Source organism: Bacillus rossius, chromosome 1 (genome assembly GCF_032445375.1).
Source record: "Bacillus rossius redtenbacheri isolate Brsri chromosome 1, Brsri_v3, whole genome shotgun sequence".
Lineage (NCBI taxonomy): Eukaryota > Metazoa > Arthropoda > Insecta > Phasmatodea > Bacillidae > Bacillus > Bacillus rossius.
Genome location: NC_086330.1, coordinates 358,344,468 through 358,365,069, shown reverse-complemented (window position 1 = coordinate 358,365,069; position 20,602 = coordinate 358,344,468). Strand labels below are relative to the sequence as shown.

At 35.4% G+C, this 20,602-nt stretch overlaps 1 long non-coding RNA gene across 1 annotated transcript; it reads left to right on the top strand.

Moving 5' to 3' along the window:
- The first annotated feature begins 5,386 nt into the window (after positions 1–5,386).
- On the top strand, positions 5,387–20,388 carry LOC134530489 (uncharacterized). The gene is made up of 3 exons (XR_010074827.1): positions 5,387–5,851; positions 7,040–7,297; positions 19,609–20,388. It is a non-coding gene; the product is annotated as an uncharacterized LOC134530489 (long non-coding RNA).
- Positions 20,389–20,602: the final 214 nt, after the last annotated feature.

Here is a 20,602-nt window from a genome sequence, read left to right as displayed (position 1 = left end):
AATTGTAATCACCCCACTGACCATCATAAGCCTAATCTGAATAATTTAGTTTAATAAGTCGTTTCCATCATTTTGGTCTCAACACTTTATCACAGTATTCGATCTTGTGAGCTTCAAGTTCTTAATCATAGTTAGTTCTTGTAAGCTTCAGGTGAATCATAGCAGTCTTCGACCTTTTCAGCTTTAGGCTGTTCTATAGTGCTCTCAATTTCATGGAGGCGACTAGAACTTGGTGTAATTTTTTTAATTCCCCATGAAAATGCTACTTTCTTCGTTAACTTTTAATTCCAAATAATTAACAAGACCTGGGATAGTACTATTATAATCATCATCTTCACATTTCTCGTGATCATTATAGTCGTCTAATATTTTGCTACCATTTCACTTCCTTACTTTTATAGACACACAATTCTTAACATTAACCAGACCTCAAGGAGGGAGAGAATCATGTTACAAACGAGTGTTTCACGGCTGTACTTAGCCTATTTAACGAATGAGTAATGGATATTTTTATTCAAGTAGGTACCACCTGATTAAAATGCGGAAATTTCTTATTTGGTGTCAGGAAATCACAATACAAACGGATATCTCTCAATATATTCCAATACCAATACAAAAAATAAAACTCAATAAAAGATGTATGACTCAAGAAAATCTGGAAGCACATTCCATTAAATTAATTTATTAACTCAGAATCATTCCTCTAAAAGAATACAGACGTGTTTTTTTACTAATGTGAACACACATTTTAAACACTAATACTCATATTTCAAACACAATTCATCATATTTCAAACACATCTCAGCATATGTCAAACAATTATCCACACAATTCACAAAAACCGCATATTTCAAGACCAAGAACAGAAGTTTGAAATATGATCTTTTCTCTTCTAGAGCGACTCGTGATGTTACAATCATATGGTTTTCGTCGATGCTATAGATGTTTATGCAGGCACGAGGATTCTGTTTCTCGAACATAGGTATCTGGCGAAGTGGATTGGGAAACTCGTTGTTAGTGAAGTTGAACTTCCCCTCCAAGTCATTGTAGCACTGATTAACATGCTCAGATGCTCACCCTCATTTAACTTGACCAGAATTGCACACTTAAAACATATGTGCTCATCTAAGTATTTACAGATTGACCACCGCATATTTTTCTTTGATGCATGTAGGTATTTCAATGTAGGAGCTAGCTCGAAGTGGATCAAGCTTGTTAATGCGTAGTTGTAGTCGCCATAAAAAGACCATCCGGACCACTTTCATAATTAGTATTCTTCCTCTTTACATATCTTAAAGATGTATTCAGTAATGACATCCTCCACTTCACGAACTGCAAAGAGTGGAACATTCGTGGTTTTGAAGGCCCTCTTGTCTTCACACGTACCCATTGGCTTTTCACAATTGCACTCAAGCACGATGTAATACTTGAGTGGACCATCCTCTTCAATTTCCTCTAGAAGTTGGCTTATTAGTTTAACCTTGATAGAGTCCAAGTATGTACATGTGTCCTTGACAGAACTGGTATTATTTTCTACCACACAAGTCTTCAAGTTACCCCAGATTCCCACTTCTGCAATGATGAAGTCGTGGATGTTGGCCAAAACCCGCCTCTGTCACCAGCAATGTTCGGCTGGTGCTTGGCTTAGGTATGACTACAGGCTTAAGCGCGGTCATTCTCTGCTTCTTAGTTGATAGTGGATCAGGACCCTTGCACACTTTGGTATGTGCTTTCAACTTACCAGCCCTGGCGAACACTTTAGCATAGTTCCCACACGAATACATTTTATGGCTAGGGGTGAGACCGCAAGCCGTCTTCTCATGATGTGTGACATGGCTGGAGTTTTCGAAGGTTTTGAAGCAGAAGCTACACCAGGTGACTGAAGTCGTAAGGGCAGCACCAGTACATGTTGTAAGATATTACCGCAATTTATCACTGCGAGCAACCATCTTTCCACACAGATGACACTGCTTGAGGTCATGCTGCTGGTTGTCAGCACACTGACGTTAATAACGGTAGCAGTTAGCTGCCGTATAGGTAGCAGGGCAGAAACGTCATTTCTGCATGGTTGATGTCATCACAACAATCGGTAGTCTGTTCTCAATGCACGTAACACACGAAGGAAGCCCGACGTACGGAGAACTTTAACAGAAGTCTTAAGAAAACAATGTAGCTACCCATTACATGAAAATGTTTGCATACATAACTTCAAACCTACAAACTACAGCTTCAACAAACCAATCCTTAAGTTAGCAATAACTTACCCCGAAAAAAATCTAAAAAATCACTAAAATGTTAAAGTACTGTAACTGACAAGTTACACAGAAGTAGTCAAAAAATATTCAAAGTCCTGGTAACTGGTAACTTTCACAAATTTTTAAGTACAGAGAAGCATTTAGCTGAAAATATTCAAAGCCCTATATAGTTACATTTTCAAACAAAATATTAAGTACACAGAAGCATTTAGCTCAAAAATATTCAAAGTCCGCACAACTCCCTCTCCACACAAATGTTTAAGTACAGAGAAGCATTAAACTGAAAAATATTCAAAAGCCCGCACAGCTACATTTTCACACAATAGTTTTAAGTACACAGAAGAAGCTAGCAGAAAAAAATTTTCAAAGTTCTGATAGCTAACAAAATTATTTAAAAGATCATATAGATAGCTATCTAAAAAAGGGGGGGAAATGAATACACAGCCTCAAATCCACTCATTTACACGAAATCCAAAAAATTAACCCACAAACTACAACTAATCATACTAACCCTCAATATAACAAGAAGCCCCTTGCTTGAAACCAACCAAACATAAAAATTGTTACAATTTTAGCACAAAACGTAGGTCATGTGCAGGTTTTCATAACTCCTGAGTTTCGGTAGGTCTGTGATGTGTGAAGGGGTATGGGGTAAAAACATGTAGCAACCATGCAACAAGTATGATTAACCTCTATAGCTTGGACCAAGTACAACCACTTTTGGCTTTGCCAATTAGAGATGAGGTCGCGAGGTACTTTCACAATCATGACTCATCTCTCAAAAATGTCTGAGAGCCTGAGCTATCCAAAACAGTCTCAAGCAATTCACAGCATCGTGGACCCATGAGTCCGTCAGCACACAACCATTATCTACACACACAGTTAAACTTCTACATGACAATACTTGACATGGTAAATGTTATAGTTGTGAAAGGAAATAGTTAGAAAAATTGAAATCCAATACTTTTTTGGATTCAGAACATACACATACATGTGTGAAACTAAGCATGGGACTTGAGCGAAAACATTAGTTGTTCACGAAACATTTTGTGTAAATAACTTCATACCTACAAACCCACATTAAATCCATAATTCATAGTGATAAATTATCAAACCAACCCACAACACCATCATATTAATCCGCACATTAGCATATTGCAGCTACCCCCACCACCCTTTGAATTCAATCTAACATAAAAATCACTCAAATACCACCAATGTAAAAATTACAAGTCGAAAAATTATGCATGAGTTCAAGTATGGAGGTGATCTCATCCATATCAGTATAGGCTCCTACACAAAAAGAAACAATTAAATGTATCACCCCGGCCACCAAATCATTTAGACCATCCCAAGACACATATAATATCTCTTATGCTGCCATTATTCTGAAAATCACAAGATTCTTTGTTTTTAACACCAGCTATATAGTCATTATCCTCATCATCTTCTCTGATATCATCGACACAGCCATCATCATGATCAACATACTCATCCAGATTATTGTCATATTTTGTAATCCTAGGCGTCGAAGCTTCTTCTTTGTATTGAAACATTCTTTATAAGTGTCCATCAATTCTCCAAGTTCGAAGGCTCCGGAGAAATGGGCTGAAACATATTCTCACTATTCACAATAATGATACTTCCACCATCTTCGGTCTTCCTTAAACCTTCAACATCCTTAATTTCAAGTTCTTTGTCGAGATCAGAAGAGCTACGAACATTCACCCCAAGGAATAACATTAATCAGTGAGCATAACTTTACAAGTCTTACAATGTCTTTTTAAGCTCTCTCTTAGAAAAAAATACCTGTCACACCGATCAAAACTTAACATTTTATATAGTTGGTTTTTGACATCATTCCTTCTCAATGTAAAACCCCTGTCACAATTACAACACCAGTGACCTTTTCATGACGTTAATAGCACCGATCCAGAATCCATATTAGTTTCTAGGACAAATGTCAGAAGCAACCTGAAAGTTAAACGCAAACACTAAACTTAAATAGAACATTAAAATAAACTATCAGCGAGAGTTAATTCCGAATGTTAAATAATACATGGTTAAGTAGTTCCGCTTCTCACCAACATATTTTGCAACATGCCGATTTAAAGTAATTAATTATTTATTTCTAATGAAGTAAACCTTATACAAAGTACATAATATTAGTTAAGTAAACATAAATGTTACCCACATATGACTACACAAATGTAGTCAATTCGGCAGCAAATGTAACCAATTTTCTCCATCTGTCTACAAATGTAACCCTGTAGCCTATGTATTCAGATCTTCAACCCACTTCGTTTCAGAGTATGATGGGTGCATTCATACTGTTTATAAAGCTATGTTATTATGTAGCATGCTGGATGTATACTTGGTGTTCGCAAGAGAAGTAAGGATTCGATAGGTCTCAAGGGAAAGAAAATCAAATTTGTGTTGTCCTCGTAACAAGCTACCTTTTGCTTATATGTAACAAAATAGTGAATTTTAATCAAGTGTCATCGTTATTTTCATTTGTTTAAACTAACCGAAATTCTCAGCACATAACCAGTCACATGTAGAAATAATCTGACTATGGTGGATTATTACCACAGAATTCACTGAAAAATGCTATGTGAGAATCAATTTTATTTCTAAAAAAGGTCACATTCGCCAGTTCTAAGAGTGAACATTATGGAGGATGTATACTTGGTGTTCGCAAGAGAAGTAAGGATTCGATAGGTATCAAGAGAAAATCATCAAACTCTTGTCAGGTAAAAAAGCATAAGCACACGAAAAAAATAATTCTGACACAGTAAAGTTGAAGCAAACTTAGAAATCCATTGAAATTTTGGGGTTTTGCTCCGGCTTGCTCGAGCATGAAACGCCTAACCTAATGACTTCTGGACTTGTGTACATATATTTTGTGCTAATGTTAGTAAATTTGCCAATAATCGCCGAAAGTCAGTATTCAACTAATTTGATGATATCCAAAGTTTATATTAATACAGTTCGCATACGTTGACGGTAAAATTTACGTCAATTTTATTATATAGCGATGATGCAGACCATACCTTAAATCTGGATGATTAAGGTCGTTCGTAAAATACGTCGTCACTCACGTGAATTGAATGCTATTCTTCTGCATTCAATTACAGGGCGTCAATTAATATTGCCCAGTATTTTGACGTAATTTCCAGACCAATAACGCCGAAATTAGCATCGCCACGAATAAAATATTCCCAGAGGGAATACACTACCACACGCACTAAATGGCGTCATTTTTCACTCTTTTCTTCTCTCTTGCCGAAATTAAATTGTTAATTGAAAAGGGCCAATCACGGCCGCGACACGTTAGCGTCCTTTTTAATTAGGCCAATGAAATGTCAATATTACTCAAGCATAGGCTCGTTAAAGCTGTTCCAAACGCCGCGCGATTATTTATTTTAGCAGTTGTCATGACGACGCAGCACGAGCTGCGCGCGCCGCCATGCGTGAAACAAAACAAAACACTGCCGAAAGTATCGGGAAGCGATATTAACCTCGAACGTAAAACAATAACAAACAGTTTCAGTTAGTCTGATAATACCGTAGTATTACAAGGGGATGCCGCCCATGTAAGTTTGTATTCCGTTAATTTACACTAAATGAAACGTGTTTTTGCTCTAATAATTTACAGAGAAGTGGAAGTGTGTGATTTAGGTGTTTCCCAGACAACGTTTCGCCATTTACTAGTCAGCACCGTGAAGAGTTAGATAATTTCATATCGTTTAAAATATGTTAAAGCACACACGTTAATAACAAAGATATTATCACTCTAAGAGCTCCTCGTAAAGTGTGACTAAGAAATTTATTTATAGTTTTGCAGCAGATAATGCTTTAAAGTTAAAGTCAAACGAAGCTATAGTGTTATGTGATGACATAGATAGGTTGGTACTTTTGGCCAGTTCTGCCCAGGGAACTCTGGCTTGTGTGTGTTTGTTTGTGTATGCGTGTTTGTGTGTATTTATTATATATATATATATATATATATATATATATATATATATATATATATATATATATAGTGTTGTGACTATTTTTTGTTTTATTTCTCCCCGAGATGAGTGTTAGGCTCTTATATGTGACCAATATTCTGGATCACCATAATCCCTTAAATTTTTGATCCATTATTATGGAATAAACGAGATAATATAGTGTGCTTTGTAAATGTTGTTTCCAGAATGTTCAGAAGTTTTTAGAATTTTAAGAAGTTTCCGAAATTTTCCGGAAAAATATATATTTCTTAATCTACGTATCTGCTGTAGGCCTAGAGAAAAGATAATTTTTCCTTCAAATTTTATCGAAGGTGTATAGACTACTAGTAGAAAAGTATCACAACATATTCACTTCCTTTAAATCAGACCTTTAAAATATTCTGTTAATTATTATTAAGTCGATAAGGTGACTAACAGCTTCTTGGCTTTCTGGGTTGATGTCACGTCTGTAGTGTGTGCCTGGCGTTTCGGCATGTCTTGCAGAGATCTGCAAAACCGTGCGATATTAGCAATAGGCATACATTTTTCCTAACACTTATGTTAATTTTTTTAATGGTTAACTATAGACTATATTATATTGGTGAGCACAACGCCTTTACAATTACAGAAATTTTGTTATATTTTAGTTTGATATTTATGTGATTTATAATGTTATTTTGGTTCAAACACGTCCTGAATTTTAAGTAGTTGATTAGGTTTTTTCGATATGTTTCACATGTCAACTTATATTACGTAAATAAATTTAATTAATATGTCTCATTTTTGCAGGGTAACGAGACTCTACAGGAAAATACAGAAATATTCTGTTTTGACGGGTTATTTTGCCACGAAAACTTGGAAATTCATAAATGGGAATACACTAGAACTGTATGCCAAACTTGAAGAAAGAGACAAAGAGATATTTTATTTTGACACGGGTGTGATCGACTGGATGCAATTTAGACTTGACTGCACTCTAGGAGTAAGGAAATACTTGCTACATGAACCACTCGATAATCTACAGGAGGCAAAATTTCGTTTACGAATGTGAGTAAATTTACTTTTGGTCACGATGATACAATGTTTCTTTTGACTGAAATTATTAAAAAAATAATAATACAGGAATATGCTAAGGTCTTAATAATAATATAAAGTTTATGTTCGCTCTTTGAAACTTGCTAGTAACCAAAAAAACTTTTACCTCGTACCAGAATTGTATTTGAGTAATTTAAAATAGAGAACTGGAAGGAAAAAAACGTTTACAATTTATTTCATGTAATTTTGGTTTACTAAGAAATTGTTTTATGTTCTGGTTGAAATAATAAATAAATAGAATAAAATTATTATTTTTTCTCTTGGAATTGTTTAATTGGGGTCCCATGGGAGAGGAGCTACTAATATCTAAACTCTGAAATCCAGACTCCTTGAAACTATATAAGAAAGGTTTTACTTAATAAAATTCATGTAGTTATTAGTAGTACTTAAATGTATGTACGGTGGTTGGAGCCATAGCGTAGTGTAAGTGGCAGTGTTCGCCATCTTGGATTGTGTCATTGCTGCGGCCATATTGGATTGTGACGTCGCGGCGGCCATCTGGGATAACATTAAACTTGACCCTTGATCTTGACCTCGGCCACCAGCTTGAATTCCGCCATTTTGAATGCCACCGTATTAATATCCGTCATCTTTAATTCTGCCATCTTGAATCCACTCATTTTGCACTTATATATGCCATATTTGAATCTGACATCACATATGTCAACTGATTTTCGTCTGCTGGAGGCCGCCATATTGGATGAGAGCCCAGCGACCATCTTGTATTTTTGTTCCACTAGAGTCCGCCATATTGAATGATGTAATGGCTGCTATTTTTGTTTATTCTATTTGTTACTAGAGTGCGCCAATTACTATGTCTAATGCACATAAGGTCGATTTACCATTACCTACCTGAGTTATTATGATACTTAAAGGTATAAGTAAATTTAAATTTTTATACTAAATACAGTGGAAGCGAGATGATTCGAACCATGAAAGGTCAAACCTCTGGGTTGGAAAACATAGGCTTTTGACCACTCGGCATGATGTACGACATAATTATTTGAAATATTGTCGCGTTCCAGAATTTTTCGCCTTAGCCGTCTTAAGGGGCCTCCCTAGTAGCTTCAGAAGTTAGCGGAACACTATGTTTTTTAAATAATGATGGGACTTTATTGATAGACACTACGAATCTGAAAAATTTTCACCCACGAGAAGATACTACACGAATTGTCTGTATACGTTTACATTTTTGTTTTTTTCTATCAAAATATGAAATAAAAAATCACCAACTTGTCCAACTTTGGGGCCATTTTATACTGCTTAGGATAATGACAGAAAAAAAGTACAAGTTTAGCCAAAAAGATAATTTTTTTCTGAAGAAATTCATGTATTTAAAACATATAGTCATCGCTTTAAATTCCGAGATTTCGTTTCCGCAATTTCTGCAAATCCTGAAAGTTTTCCACCGTCTCGTGCTGCCGCTCGGCGAAGCCAGCTCGCCGCCCACCGCTCAGGTAGCGTGGTGGTGGACCCTGGCCCGGAGGTGAGGCAGGCTACCTGTGTGTGCGTGCGTGCGTGAGAGGGAGACAACCCACAACCGCAACGGTAAGATAATCCCCTGACCGAAAGAAATTCTCAGAATTGCTTTTAGTGTACCTCGCCACAGTACTATGTGCTCGACTTACTCTGTGTGTATATTCGTGTATCTCTAAAACATCGCTTTTTTTTTAAACTACTAATATCCTAAAGCTTACAATACTAGATCATGTATTACGAAATAAAGTATTGAAACTGATCAATCAACACATTGAAAGTTGTCGTACAAACTATTTATTGGTGACTTTACAGTCTCGCTAGCTAATTCGACAAAATTTATATTTAACTTTTAACATGAACATACACTTCAGTGTTTTCCTTCTATTTTTAATAAATATTCAAAAAACAATTATTATACTACCCAATATTTTTTTAAATTATTTTAGTTTTCCAAAATGATTTTACACTTCTTACAACGCTGAAGAAAAATTTATACTGGTATTAACCAAATGGTTAACTATTTACAATAGTTTTCATACTTGAAAATGCAGGTTTATATAAAATGTATATTAAACTAAATGAAAAATCATATTTTGAAAACTAAATGTCATTTTTCTATGCTTTTTGGTTAGATATATATCTGATGGTCTTCTCTGTTTTAAAAATGTTCATGGAATGATAAATAAAAAATAAAAACTAGGGAAGATCTATATTAAATAAGCTAGTCAGAAGTATAGTCAGAAGTATAATTATGTTCCTCCTGGCGCAGGAGTCACGAGGAGTATTGAAGATGAGGTCAGTGACCGATCGCTCACATATGTAATTATGGATGGTACGTTATTAATTACGAAATTCAAAAACCATTTTGAAGTTAAAAAGTATAAATAGTGGCAATGTTTAATGAAGATTACGTAAATTTTCATATAAACTTATTTCTACAGCTCGATTAATTAATACGGGCAGGAAATAAATTTTTTGCAGCAATTACATAAAATTATTAAAATTTTACTAACCACAATAATTAATTTATCCAAAAACCAAAATTAAGTAAATATTGCCCATACATTACAACATCCACGAAAGAACCTTGCAAATTATTTTTGTTAGATGCATTATTTTGCATTCAAGTTCTTTTTGTTTAATACTTCACCTACTTATAATTATAACATATTTGGCACATGGTACGTCACGCCCAATTAAAGGGCCTGAATAAATAGAACGCGTTTCTGATCAAATTTCACGCCTGTTACTTTACCTGCAACCCGGAGCGGTGTGAAATAAATTATTGTACACTCGTGACGTTGGCAATCAACTTAAATATTTATGAGTTAAAACAAAACATAACTATAAAGATAATCAAAAAAATTGTAAAATTTTGAAAGCTTGTTATGTTTTTATATAGTACACAAAGCAGTTAAACCATAAATTATTTGTTGTTGAAAAAAAAAATTCCGTAATCTTTCATGCTTTTTTCCTTGATTTTTATTTCCAGATATTTTCGTTCTAGAAAAAAAATTAAGGTAACCTTATTCCAAATTTGTTAGGATAGACGTTAGTTAACTAAGAATATAAATTCGCTTTACAACCACAGCTTGTACACAAGTCGTAAAAAAACATGGGTTCTACTTACAGGCCGTATTGAACTTAGTAGGTTTTTGACAAATACAACAGCAATAAACATATGGCAGAGTCTGCTTCCCTGTACACTTTTTTTTAAGTTATCACTTTTAAAGCGGGTAAAGTGTACCTATCAAGTAGCTTAGCATTACCCAAAGTGAATGTCGTGCTCCAGAAAATATTCGAACTATGTAATATTTGTATCACTGTTGCATTACAGACCTGCAACTTTTTTCAGTGCGCGATGTCACTCTTATGTAAAAATATGTCGTGTTTAGCGCAAACGTGTTCGAATGAATCCACATCGAGCTGCCAAATAATACCTATCGATGTCGGCAACATACATAAGTATACAAACCATCGTTTACAAGTATATAACTGGCGGCGGGCCATGATGCAGTTGGTTCTTCGCGTACAGTCCACTGACGGGATAAGAAGCGTCAAAGATCTTATATGGCTATTCTGTAAACTTGTAATGCATTTCACTGCCTGCTTTAGACAAACAACATCCATTACTTTCAGCTTTGGCTTGAAAAGAATTACTCCGGCCGGCTTTCTTATAAGACTTATTTCAGCTCCTCGTGCGACCAGTGTGTATAATTTGTCCGCGGCCTTATCTTTGGGTGAAAGTTATTTGGAAGGGAAGTTGTGTTGGTAATGTTATTGTTCATCATGTATTACATAACAATTCGACTTAGATACGCACATGTGTTTTTAAAATATAGGTATGTTTAATAACTTGCAAGACAAAGTACCTATGTGTTGAATTTCATGTATTGAATGTGTTTATTACATTATGTACGAACATAATAATCACAATATTTCATGAGAAATTTTTAACACTTTTTACAAAGCAATCTCTAATTTCTTTCACACCTCATGGTTAACCTTACTATTTTATTTCATGTTTCAGTTGATTTAAACTGTTTGGGATCATAATATGACGGACAATGAAGAATATTAGTTTCAGTAAATTTTATGAGAGGATTTACTTATTACATTAAATATACCTCAATTTTTACCTCAAAGGAAAAAGTTGCATATCATTAAATGATAAATATTTGTTTCCCTTTAATATAGTTTATGAACATATCTTATTGTGATAATACCTATTAGTTAAATTGTGTTTTTTGCAATGCTCTCCTATTGCAGTAAAATTTTTGGGCAAATTGAATAGCATATAGTCGATTTTTAACATAAGCTTTTAGAATACATAAACGTGATTCTCGTGATTTTAACAATTAAATATTTTTTCGCATGAAAAAATTAATTAACTAAAAAAATATTGTATGTATGTATACTTTTCTGAAAAAAGTAGATTCAAGAAAACAAATTTTCTTCTTTTTTATTTTGATCTTGAACTTACCTACTTGACAAGCAATATTGAACTTCAACTTTATACTTTCGGTATAGCACTTTTCGATTTATTCTTCTTCAAACGGGAATTAAAAGTAATGAATAAATAGCATTTACCTCTATAATTATTGCAGCCGTATACTGAAAAGTTTAACTTTCCTTTATTTGCATGACGCGGAACTCCTAACTAGAAAAAACGTTTGTTATTTATTTTGAACGTTATATTTATGTTTCCTTTCGAACTTAAATGAAACTCTTAACATTTAATTTCATCAAAAGTTATACAATATAAGTATCAAGTTAAAATATTTTTAAGTGAAGTTGTGGCTATTTTGTTGTTGAAAATGACACTCTGAAGTTTGAATGAAAGTGAGATATGATAAAATTATATTTGTAGTTAAAAACAGATAATTCATTTCAAATTCTATCTTTTGTACATGCATATTGCCAAATAAATTCGACAATATATGCATTTGAATATATTCGTATATTCTGCAGCATTAGTTCCTATAAGAAAATACTTATTACATACAATGTACTTTTAGTCCTGTCGTATAGTTATACAAAATGTTTTATCAAAAGTATTGTTTCGTCTATGCGGTTATGGTTGAAAAAGAAAAAGAAAGTAATTTATATTATTTTTAAATTCGGTTGTTAGTAAGAACACGTATTTAGTGTAATATGACATACATTATTCTGTTTATTAAAACATTACTATCGATAACTCTATTTTAGATTTATCTGTCTATGTTATAGGTATTTCAACTTGATTCTTTTTCTTCGGCTTATGACAGCAGCAAATTTTGTTTTATCGCATATGTAATGTTTTTATGTTTTGCATATTGTAATTAATGAGTTAGTATTTGTTAGCGGGTGAGGCTTTTTCACAAATGGACGCGTTCTTGGCGGCTAGCAGGTAGGACGCGTGTATTACGCAGGCTGGATAAGGAAGTACGACTGCGGGCGAGCTCCATGATAGAAGCAACGGGAGTAGTAGCACTCGGCTATTTGTATAGGTTGGGATAGCTGTGCGAATGGTAGAACAGACCACGGGTCTATGGTGAGGAAAAAGGTCCCAAGCTCGACATCCCGACGATGAGACCGTTTACGAACTGTCGATGGATCATCAGGAAAGTCAACAACTTGTTCATAAACTTGAGTCCCTCTTTCAAAATTCAGTTTAATACCTGGAGATGACTATATTCGATGTTCTACCAAGTGAAGCAAAGTCTTAATTCATTACTAGTTGATGTTTAATATTGTGACGCAAAATAAAATTGTGAATTAGCTTACTTTGCTCATGCCAGGCTTTACAAGTTTGGTCAAAGTTAATTTAAATGAATAAAAATTGTGTCCATTTGCTGCTGGCTACCCGCAAGAAATTATCATGGTGAATAATAGATAATAATTTTAAGTCGACATGGAATATTATATGATTTTTATGGGATTGTGTTTTGGTAATGGTGTGTGTATTTTGAAGAAACTGTCTTGTGTATTTTATTACATTCACTTCACGTAACGAATTGTCTGAACGTAATGTTATTGTTTTTTTTTGTTTTAATATTTCGTTTTATTGAACAATAATACATAGTTTGCCGCTTTGAGCGACTACAGAAATGACAATACAATTAGTTTACAGTGTTCCAAACATTTTAGTTTCCTCTACTGTACATGGGGCGAATATGTTTTATGTTATGTTTACTGAAACCATATCATTATACATGCTAAGTGAGATGTTGCGATTGAGTAGAAGCGAAAATATGTCTTAAAACCCTGGTAATGCTATGAATTCCATTCATTCGTTTACTCTGTGATCCGGAGGGTCTGTTGTTATGTCTGAATACATGTGCACTTCCTCTATGTAGCGTGGCTTCATTGAGATGAAAGCATAGCTCACGTTGATGAAATACTTATTAAATAAAAAATAAAAATGTTATTTTATGCTTCAATTTCTGTTAGTGTCGTACACAGATTTAAAATGTAATGCAGAGTTCCTTAGTTTTATGTATAATGAAATTTGCTCATGTGTAGAGTAGTTATGAAAAGCATAAAAAACATATATGACGAATTGTGTATTATTTCCATTAGGCATAACCATGAAAATAGATAAGATTTTATCATTATGTGAAACATACATTTGAAATGTTGGCGTTTAAATATTAATAAAAGCGTGTGAACTCTTAAAGCGCTATTTATCTATTTAGGAAGTAGGTAGTTTCTTTGATTTTAGAAGGTTTTTTTTAACAAACAACTAAATTAATTCAAAAATTTGAACTACTGCAAGCAAAAAATACTTTATTCAATTTTTATTTTAAAATTAGTCTTATATTCTACCTTGCTTACACTTTATTATCGAAAAAGATTTCTTTTTGACAGAGATGAATACCGTAAATTAATACACAAAACATACATGTTTTCGTATGATAAAATAACAGCTAGTGACAGTGACGAAACCAAAATTATTTTGATAGTTTGTATAGAAAATCCCCAACAGTAGTGGTGATATATTTAGGGATTTCGTTGTAGATGGGTACTATTTCACAATAAAAAGGAGTTATCGTCAATTATCAAAGCAGCCATATTTCGTATCTTCTTTGACAGCCTAAATACAGCACCAAATGACGTACTTGGCTAAAAATTAATTCCAGCTGCATGTGTACATTCCGGGAGGAGGGGAGAATCTCAGGGTGGCCCGAACCTCCCTGAAATAAAAAAGCCCATCGGAGGGGGCCCGCTTGCATTTGCAAAATATTCACGTTATCGCGCGGGCCTCATGGGAATCCTACAGATTTTCGCCCGTGATTCCAGCTATACATTTCACTGACACCTTGAGCACAACAGTCAGTTCACACTGAGTTCTTACATACCACCCGCACTTGTCTTCGATAAAATCTGAACTCAGGTGGATTCAGCATGACTGACTATAAGCTTGCAGTCTGAATCCACCTGTAGGCCGCTGTTGCAACAGCTAAGTAATTTACACTGCTCGTAAACAGTCTCGGAACGGGATTCCAGTTCATTCGTGTATATTTATTCATCATATTATGCAACGTTAAAGTCATTAAAAAATATTAAAAAAAATAAAATGCTAAACATGTAATAAGTGCCAGAAAATAATAATATGCTGTAATATTTAGTGTAACTAAATACGACGTGAATCCTAGAATACAAAGATGACGATGTGTCGTTGGTGGGAACACTTGTTTGTTCCTGACATTTTTTTCTCTACAGAATTTTAAAGTGAGTTTGACATGCACTTTTTCTTCAGGAAGTAAGTTAAAAATTTGTTTGTCGTTATTGCGATTTCAAAAGTTGATTTGTGTCTAAGAGTAAAAATATTTAATATTATTTTCATCATTTTATTCCCAGTTTTATTACTCAATCTATTAGTAGGACGTGATTTCTCGTCGCGGTGCGGAAGACTTTTATGAATGAAAGCATAATGTTCGTGCAAAACCATTCATCACACAAATGTCAGTTCTAAAGTATAATGTCGTAAATTTTTTTTAATTATAACAATTTTTACAATTTTTTTTCTGTAAACACAAGCTAACGCATCAATTTTTGGTGACAATTTTTTGTAATATATGTAAATCTCTTAATTATGTAGAACATAATTAAAAAATAAAAATAAATGTTTTAAACAGAATTGACGATTGTTTGCATTTCATGGATATGGACTGGATCGCAACACTAATTTAATGTTTCAAGTTAATAAACACTGTCAGAAAGCAAGCAAGGCAATGCGAGAACATTATCATTTTGGTTGAATGTAGCGAAAGGGAAAAACAGTCACCTTTCTTGCCACGATCTTGTTCGCAGATAACGCAGGTATAAGTAGAAAATGGACTCCACACAATGACAACCCTCCCATTATTCCGCCCCCCTCGCTGAAACGCCCTCTCCCCCCTCCACCGCGGCGCAGGCGACAGGCTCAGGTATATCGCCACGCCCAACCACTGGCAGTAGCACGTGGCCAGTGGCCCACCGCGCTAAACATTTTTACTAGGGAGGCCCCTTAAGGGGCCCGCCTCGTCAGGGGTGTATGTGTGTTAGTGAGGCTCGCTGGTATTTCTAGCGCGGTATAGCCTCTAAGCGCAAGGCTCTGAACTGACGCGCAGTCTTCTCGTCGTCACAGGATAACTGTGAAATTTGAGCAGTGACCGTAACATTATATGGCCGAGAAATGAAGATAAAGGTGTAATATAAGTCCCTTAATTGATTTCAAGAATCTGTACTGGTTTTTTATTCCTAAAAATGACTCTGAAAACATGCGTTTTAGCCATTTTAACTCTTCTACAAATACAGTTTAAAAACTTAATACGAATTCAAAAGCACTTTTCGGCCCTCGGCGAACTAATGCTTTTCGTAAGCAAACCCCACTCGGATATCTTGAGTAGTTTTGAAATGGCATTGTTTTCCCTGAAGCTCTGCGCACCGTATGTGTGCCCGGGTAGGCGGAGCCCTTAACATTTCTGTCTTTCTCGGTGCAGGCTGTGTGTGTGTGTTGCCTCAGTTGCAGAGTGGCTCAGCTCGGAAACAGAAGCGTGTGGCGGGCACGGGCGGTGGATGTGCTCGTGGCGTACATATCAGTGTGTGGCGTGAGCTGACCACGCGTCCGGCGCTGCCTCGTGCTGTCGATACTGGGTCGCTCTGTGGCGAAACTTGGAGTACTGTTCCTCGGGCCGCGAGCGACGTGGGTCCTCTCAACTAGTTTGTACCCTGATTGAGAAATTTGGGGTCGGCGGGGTCGAAACCTTCTGGAAAGTAGGGGGAGTGGCCGAGGGCTTTTAACCGCGAGTTTGAGTGACCTTGGGGCTCACTCAGGGGAAGATTCCTCCTGTGGCAACGAGTCAGTAGGGACCCTGGAAAGAAAAAAAGAGTTCGTAATTCAAGAGGTAAAGTTTCAGACTGACTATGTTGGGCCACCGAGGTATCCATTCGGTTAATTTCATGGTAATAAGTGTTAGAATGTAAAAAATGTCAAGTCTAATCTACAATGAGAACAGAGGCTGGGAAGCCCTAGAACATACGAGGAGTTTAGAGTTTTACGAATTGATATGTTAATATTTACAAATTTACAAAATGTCGGCCCAGATGGCTGTCAAAATGGTGGATGTCACGGTAGTAAATACTACAATTGCACTCTTAGCGGGTAAAAAAAAAACTAATTTGGGGGCAGCGTACTTTGGCGTACGATGTGTGCACTATGTCACACTAGTGCTCCTGGTAGCAAGACTGAAAACAAATATGGTGGCAGCATCCTCTAGCAAACAAGGTGTGCACTACGTGAAACAAGCGCTCCTATCAAGTACTGAAAATAAGATGACAACTCAACCTCCACCAGGTGTTGCTATTATTTCTTTAAATTAATATAATTACAAGTCCAAATATGTGTGTTTTTACATACATTATTGAATTCTCAGTCTGGAAAACGTCTCGATAGCCGAGTGGTCGAAGGCGTACGTTTTACAACCCAGATGTGATGGTTCAAATATTCTCACTTCCAGTGTATTTTGTAGGAAAAAATTAATTTACTATACCGATAAGGGTCATAACAACACTGGTAGGTAATAGAACAAGGCCTTATGTGAAAGAGACAGAGTGATGTTAGCGCACTCCAAGAACAAACAGGATAAACAAAAGTGGCGGACATTACTTAATTCTATATGACGGTCTCTAGCAAAATAAAAATACAATATGGTGGTTGTGCCATCATACAATATGGTGACTTCCAGCAAACGGAAACAATATGGTGGCTGTGACGCTAAATTAAAATATTTCAGTGTGTTATACCGTAACGAAAAGAGCAACGTATGTGCTTGAAGCACTCGATTTCAAGATGGAAAAAATTTAGATGGCGGAATTAAGGATGGCGGGAGTTGGGACTCAAGATGGAGAAATTTATGGTCACCGAGGCAAAGGTCAAGGTCAAAGGTCAATATCATCCAAAATGGCCGCTTGACGTCACAATCCAATATGGTGGACACAGCGATCGACAACATGCTCTGGCTCCAGCCGCCGGGCTAAATTTATATACTACTATTATAATTTGTATAATTTTCTTAAATAAATTTCTGCAGTTATTTCTTAAGCTAATTTCGTAAACTCAAATATTGTTTTTTATAAGTAATACCCTTTAATAAAAACATTTTTTAAACGTTGATAATGATTAGTCGTTTTCCGGGTACTGGGTGTCGTGAGCAACCAGTAACGAGACATGACAGCCGTGACGTCCCTACGCATGTCAAGGCAGGTTGATTCCGCAATGTTTTGTCGTTGCCTTCAGCGAGTGAAGGGGAATGCGACATTACAAACACCCAAGGAGAAGGTTATAAAAGTCCCCTCCGCTCATGGGAATCGAACCCGGACCCCTTCGCCAAATAAATATACGCAATAGCCATAATACCAAGTGAGCGGCTTTTACCAAGTTAGTTTCCTTAAATAAAAGTCATGAAGTTATTTTACAAATTAATTTCCTAAAAAAAAAAAACACTAAACAGCCATGTAAGCATGTCAGTGTAGGTTTGAGAGAAGTACAATTATGGGTTTAAGCTCATAGCGTCAAATGCAGTCATTACAGCACCACCATATAGCTACATATATATGTTAGATCTACATCAATCCTGACAACTAAAATCGATGACGCCGATGGCTTCCACATTTGACATTGGAATTGATGAAATTTTAACATGACCTTCAAACGATTATATTTTACTCATTAAATAAATCGAAAAAATTCAATATTCTTGGAATTAATTCACTCTTGGGAATAAAGCAATATAAATCTTATAAATTCACACTGCGTCTTTTCTCTGCCATGCCACACAATGGTTGCTATCCTGGCAATCACATCGTACTTATTGGGCGGAAAGTTCAATATCACGCATCGCGCAGGTGGCAACTGTCAACCACAACTCCGTCGCTGTGTGGAGTGGCAAGCTGGCTTCCAGGTGGAACAACCACAAGATTCACAGCAGGTTTTTCGGTGGTCACGTGATCAAATAGCTTGCATCCCACCAGGATGGGGTCCAATACTGGCATTTTCTAAGTTGGAAACATGACGTACGTTGCCGTTACCCATTTGGTTTTTCTCGGGGTGATCCCGTTTAACCTTCCTCACGTGACTGCTCCACTCCATATCTCATCAGTCCGCATAGCTTTCTCGGAACTCTACGCCAAATATACATCAAGCCTATTAATTCTTTCGTTCATTCATTAATTCCGTTTAGTAACACGTCGATCAGTGCCACGAATTTTTTTTTTCAAAAATAAGACACTACTTTTAGTATATGGAAATTAGTTATAAATTCATGATCCAATATAATTACTCAGGCTCTAATGTATATTGGGTCAGGCGTAATTTACAACTAATATTTCTTACGCAGTAAATTGTTTTTGGTGAAGAATTATACTTTTCACGCAACTTGTGTGAAAAAGTTTAACAGGCACCACTTATTCAGACAAACTATTGTCTATTGCGAGATCCAAATGTTAATTATGAACTTAATCCATCAATAGTTCCTACTACTTCTAATCATAACTTTTCGCCCATCTTTGAGAAAAAGTTTAAACATTTTAAGTCTTTAAAATGCAAATATTGGCTTTTAGCTGTCTCTCCTTTAGAGACTCATGGTCTATATTGGGTAACATAATTATGTTACAGTCCTCATATATGGCATACTTGAGTGTATGTGAATGTGGTCTGGCACAGAGATAACTACTACGACAATAGAAGTATAAGTTCTTCTAGGTTAGATAAAGTCGTTACAAGGTACCAGATTAAACCACAATTTTGTGTCTTTTTTCAGGTTTACTATAGCCCATAGAGTGCTGCAAGTTATTTTTTACGGCGTGGTGCTGTGGACTGGATGGCGCCTCATTAAAATCTCGAGTATTTACTTACTACAGTATTTTTAAGAGGGAATCGTCAAAGCTGAAATAAACAGAGGTTATGAGTTATTTAACCTTTGTAAAAATATACTAAAGCTATGAATTTAAGGATACAATTGTTATGATACATAATTATTAAATATAATTTAGCTCTTAATTAACCTTTGCAAAAAATTAAACAAAGTTTATTATCACAATATATTATGCGCAAGATCATGTATATAATATTGAAAGTACTCTCAGAAACTAGCAAACATTTATCAAAATCTTTTATTTAGAAAAAAATGGGCAAGGGGATTCCCTTTATTGTTGCTTGGATTAAGAATTGTTTTTGTAGGTTCTTTAGATTACTGTACGTAAGCATTTTCATAATCATCTTTAATACACGCAATTTCTATAATTTACACTTCTTTATTGTATAACTGAATCTTGTCAAATTGTTGCATACGATTGACTCGAATCTAATTTTTAAAAGCCTTGTGCTGATTCTGTACCCGAAGTTGTGGATACAGAGGAAAAAAATATTGTGCGAAAAAAGACAAGTGGTTGTAAATACTACCACGCGATCACACGATGGCTAGTAAGGAAAGTATATTTTTTTTTCAAAGTAATTGTAATTTATGATATTTCATTTTATTTGTATATAAATAATGATCATTGTAAGGCACATGTGTCAAACCTCTTTTTTTTAATATTGCATGTAAAAATAAACATTTTCTTGAATGAGTAACATTTATTTCTCGCTATGTTTTTCCATGTAAATTTGATGTACAAGTAATTTTTTCCTATATATTATTGTTATAAGGTAATTGTTTGCAAATCGCATAGTATTGTTAGTAGTATACAAATGGGCGTCCGCGCACAGGCGCCAGGCGCTGGTGCCTGGTGCTAGTTCGCCATCTTGGATTGTGA